Genomic DNA, 5,409 nt, shown 5'->3' with positions numbered 1-5,409 from the left:
AACAACAACAACACCTGTTAACATTACTAAGTGTCTAAAGGTTACCTAAATAACAACACCTATTAACATTACTAAGTGTCTAAAGGTTACCTAAACAACAACAACACCTGTTAACATTACTAAGTGTCTAAAGGTTACCTAAATAACAACACCTATTAACATTACTAAGTGTCTAAAGGTTACCTAAACAACAACAACACCTATTAACATTACTAAGTGTCTATAGGCTACCTAAACAACAACAACAACACCTATTGGGTCGTGGTACCAACCAACATAACCCAGTCATTTCATGGACAGTAAGTTAAAATCTGATCAGTGTTCAACTCTTAAGAATGTAACTTATAAGAACCCTGATAAAGTGTTACCAACCAACATAACCCAGTCATCTCTTGGATAGTAAGTTAAAATCTGATCAGTGTTCAACTCTTAAGAATGTAACTTATAAGAACCCTAATAAAGTGTTACCAACCAACATAACCCAGTCATCTCTTGGATAGTAATTTAAAATTTAAATGATATTTAACTCCTGAGGACATACTTTAAAAGAACCATCAAACAGTGGTGGGTCATGGTACCAACCAACATAACCTAGTCATCACTTGGATAGTAAGTTAAAATCTGAACAATGTTTTAACTTCTGAGGATGTATCTTACAAGAACACTGATAAAGTGGTGGGTTGTGGTACCAACCAACATAACCTGATTAGTTAAAATGTCAAATATTCTTTATGGCAGTGGTTTCCAAACACACTAGTGTGTAATGGCAAGTTGTTAGTTGGTGAGTTGCACCAAACAAACAAATAATTAAGAACATAAACAAACAACATATATATGTATGTATATATATATACAAAAACATATTGCATGTGGCAGCATGGGTGTCATGCAAATCAAGGTAAGTGGGTTAGGGTGTCATCGGTAAAGAAAACTTGGGAACCACTGCTCTATGGAAATCTCTTCAGGTAATGTCCTCTCCTTTGTTTGTTTGTTCAGCCTATGCCCAAGATTGAACAGAATGCTCCCGGATTCTTCTACAAAGTGTTCTGGAAACGAGAAGACATTCCAGGTGCTAAATGGGAGACCGTTATAATTAAAGACTGGCAACAGAACGAGTACGTCATAGAGGATCAGCCGACGTTTAAAGAGTACCGATTGAAAGTAGAAGCTCACAATAGGGCTGGTCAGGCTCATGTTTCTGCTACTGAAGTATTAGGTTACTCTGGAGAAGACCGTAAGTTTCTTTTACTTTGATAATGAAATAAGTTGAACTTACTTCCATCCATTTTAGTTAGTTGTATATTATTGTTTATGTATATATCAATATTATGAACTTTAGGTAATTAAGCAACTTGTAAATATATAATAATGTTTTCAGCCAATGTTGCCATTTTGGTAATCTTTAAGCATATAGTAATGTTAACGGGTATTGTTGTTGTTTAGGTAGCCTTTAGACACTTAGTAATGTTGACCCAGCACTTTATCAGGATTCTTACAAGGTATGTCCTCAGGAGTTAAATATCATTTAGATTTTAAATTTTAACTTACTATCCAAGAGATGACTGGGTTATATTGGTTGGTAACACTTTATCAAGGTTCTTATAAGTTACATTCTTAAGAGTTGAACACTGATCAGATTTTAACTTACTATCCAAGAGATGACTGGGTTATATTGGTTGGTAACACTTTATCAGGGTTCTTATAAGTTACATTCTTAAGAGTTGAACACTGATCAGATTTTAACTTACTATCCAAGAGATGACTGGGTTATGTTGGTTGGTAACACTTTATCAGGGTTCTTATAAGTTACATTCTTAAGAGTTGAACACTGATCAGATTTTAACTTACTGTCCATGAAATGACTAGATTATGTTGGTTGGTACCACGACCCAACACTTTATCAGGATTCTTGTAAGGTACATCTTCAGGAGTTGAACATCGTTCAGAGGGACCACTTGGAAGACTTGGGCCAATTTTGTTTCTGGCAATCACCCGAAAAGTGTAGTTGGCCCAAGGGGTCATAGATACCTAGTTTTATTAAAAATGAAAGGATGTACAAATAATTTACTAAATACAACTAAGCTCAAGCTGAATTAAAATATTGTACTTTAGATTATATATTCTAGATATAGTAGCAAGTTATTCTCATATTTACACATTTGTTCTGTCTACCTTTATCTGGAGTTACATTTTAAAAATCAACAATGTTGTTACTTTTGGACTTTACAAAGTTAACACTAACAATGTTGTTACTTTTGGACTTTACAGTTAACACTAACAATGTTAACATTGTTAATGTTAACTGTGTAAAGTCCAAAAGTAACATTGTTAATGTTAACTGTGTAAAGTCCAAAAATAACATTGTTAATGTTAACTGTGTAAAGTCCAAAAATAACAGTGTTAAGTGTGAAAAGTTCAAATATTAACAGTTAGTGTTAAGTGTGAAAAGTTCAAAGTATTAACAGTTAGTGTTAAGTGTGAAAAGTTCAAAGTATTAACAGTTAGTGTTATGTGTGAAAAGTTCAAAGTATTAACACTGTTAGTGTTAAGTGTGTAAAGTCCAAAAGTAACAACATTGTTAGTGTTAACTGTGTAAAGTCCAAAAGTAACATTGTTAGTGTTAACTGTGTAAAGTCCAAAAGTCGTTACATTTTAATACGAATTCAGTTGAAATTTATTTCATTAATGAAACTCAAGTGGGAGATCAGAAGGTTAAAAAATTAACAAAACACTAATATACATTGAAACTAATGATCAAACTTGCCAAGGATAACTATCATAGTTAGTGTTAACTATCAAAAATACAAAAGTATTAACATTGTTAGTGTTAACTGTAAAACATCTAAAAGTAGTAACATTGTTGGAAAGGAAACACAGAATGAAGCAGGAATTTTATTCACTTCTCTTATGTTTCGAAAAACAAATACAGACAGCACGTTATGTACCCTTTCGTGGATTACTTCGTTTGTTGCCGAGGAATGCGTACTCCTGATTGGTTAATATATCCTACCAACTCTGCCCTTCTTACTGCACTAATCACCGGTGACCCGGTAACGTTAGCCAGACTAACAAAGCCTTCTCTGTGGTTAGAAGTGACCTCTGTAGCAATGTATGCAGCTTCAATGGTCTGTCTCAATCTCTTATCATAACCCTGAACTCCGTTTATAACAACTCTCTGCTTTTTTTCCATCCTACCACTCTTCTATTCAATTTGCTAACTTATCCCCCACACCTATAGTGGTTGTCCTGTTTCATGCTATGGTGAAACTTCTCAGGGAGTTGATGCAAGAATTAATGAGCATAAAAACAACATAAGAAAATACTGTATATCAAACTCGTTAGTATTACACATAGACAGTCATGGACACTTGCCAAAGTGGCAAAATGCAGAAACTTTGCATAAGAGTTGTGATAAGAGATTGAAACAAACCATTGAATGTGCATACATTGCTACAGATGTCACCTCTAACCACAGAGAAGGCTTTTTTAGTCTGGTTAAGGTCGCCAGATCACTGGTGATTTGTACAGCGAGAATGGCAGAGACAGTAGGATATATCAACCAATCAGGAGTACGCATTCCTTGGCAACAAACGAGAGAGTACGTAACGTGCTGTCTGTATTTGTTTGTATCAATCTCTCTGAAGAAGACTTTGTGTCGAAACATAAGAGAAATTACTAAAATTCCTGCTTCGTTCTGTGTTTCCTTTTCAACATATTTCACTCATATGTCATGAATCAGGTCAACATTTGCAATATTGTTAGTGTTAAGTGTGAAAAGTTCAAAGTATTAACAGTTAGTGTTATGTGTGAAAAATTCAAAAGTATTAACACTGTTACTCGATTCAAGGTATGTTTCATTATATACTTCTTTTAATGCTGGTTTTTACTCCAGACATGTACGAGGATACTTTTGTGAACATTCCTGCACCTGGCACTCGATTCAAGGTATGTTTCATTATATACTTCTTTTAATGCTGGTTTTTACTCCAGATACGTACGAGGATACTTTTGTGAACTTTCTTGACACTCGATTCAGTCAGGTGCAGGAATGTTCACAAAAGCATCCTCCCAAGTGTCTGGAGTAAAACTAGTGTTAAATTGAATTGTATAGCTGAGGATGGGGGCTCGACGATCACCCAACGGTTGCCATTCAACAAGAGCTATTAGACCATCACACTCAACGCCTTTAATCCTGGGTGCATTTGGAACATCTTTATGTTAATAAAAGAATGTAACAGTTATTAAACATCCACTTCATTTTCCAGGTAATAAGATTTATAATTCTTATAAAGTTCATAGCCAAACTTGAACAAAACAAAGATCAGATATAAATGAAAGAACCTAAAACTAAGAAAGTCACACACACACACAGTGTAAATTTATTGATGAATTTATTAAAATCCTAACATACCCTGAACTGTGAGGGTTGCCCAAGCTGTGTCTTCATCTAGATCTGTTTTTGCTACACAGGTGTACAACCCAGAGTCTTGCTCTTGAGTCTTTGTGATGGTCAGTGAGTTATCTGCAGCTTGTACCATATGAGATTCTTGATCGAAGTCTATTGGGTTGTTGTTAAACTGCCACTCAATCACTAACTCCAAACTTGGATCGGCTTCAGCATTACAACGAAAAGTGGCTGATTTTCCTGCAGCAACTTCATAGTTCTCGGGGGGTTTTATGATTTTAGTTTTACCTAGACGTAGGTAGCAATATCTCAGAATCAGAAAAGACACAATCTTGATTGCTTTCTTTGGCTAAGATAAATTAATATCAAAACCCAATCAAAGTGATCTACTTAAATCAAAACTACAAATCAACCCAGCAATGAGTATAGTTCATTACATATACTGTTCTTACTTATAAAGGTTAGAATGCATTGTTTCATCTGTCGACTATTCTTGCTGTTAGTGATATTTTCGGCCATAAATCCAATAATATCTCACAAGATTTGGCCAGCTTAGGAGATGTATATTAGTCCTAAGTACATATTCTCTATAATAATACTACATATGTTAAATGTTCTAACCAATACTGTTAATGAAAGTAATGTTAAAGTAAGAAGTGGGATAAAATTTACAAGCATTATTAACCATGGATAAACAAATACAAACAAAATCTGCATTCAGGTTTCTTTGGTATAAACAGAAACAGACTCTTTTTTTTCTGTTACAAATATGCATAGATTAACTGATGAAAAGCTACCTAAGTATAATTTTTTTTCAGTTATAAATAATCAGAGATTAACTGATGAAAAGCTACCTAAGTATCATTTTTTTTCAGTGATAAATAATCAGAGATTAACTGATAAAAAGCTACCTAAGTATCATTTTTTTTCAGTGATAAATAATCAGAGATTAACTGATAAAAAGCTACCTAAGTATCATTTTTTTTCAGTTACAAATAATCAGA

At 33.9% G+C, this 5,409-nt stretch overlaps 1 protein-coding gene and 1 long non-coding RNA gene across 2 annotated transcripts in view; one reads left to right on the top strand and one right to left on the bottom strand.

The window, feature by feature from the left end:
• The first annotated feature begins 1,020 nt into the window (after positions 1-1,020).
• Positions 1,021-5,409, top strand: part of LOC106476529 (neuroglian-like) — a 15,019-nt gene continuing 10,630 nt past the window's right edge. Inside the window, exon 1 of the mRNA XM_013937182.2 lies at positions 1,021-1,234. The gene's annotated coding sequence lies outside the window, so the exon portion shown is untranslated. The remainder of the gene's footprint in view (positions 1,235-5,409) is intronic.
• On the bottom strand, positions 1,820-4,727 carry LOC111083708. Its single transcript, XR_002609203.1, has 4 exons — positions 4,412-4,727; positions 4,028-4,211; positions 3,151-3,156; positions 1,820-2,028 (listed from the first exon to the last, which is right to left on the bottom strand). It is a non-coding gene; the product is annotated as an uncharacterized LOC111083708 (long non-coding RNA).

Source organism: Limulus polyphemus, unplaced genomic scaffold (assembly GCF_000517525.1).
Source record: "Limulus polyphemus unplaced genomic scaffold, Limulus_polyphemus-2.1.2 Scaffold10799, whole genome shotgun sequence".
NCBI classification, from domain to species: domain Eukaryota; kingdom Metazoa; phylum Arthropoda; class Merostomata; order Xiphosura; family Limulidae; genus Limulus; species Limulus polyphemus.
This window is presented reverse-complemented; position numbering and strand designations above follow the sequence as displayed.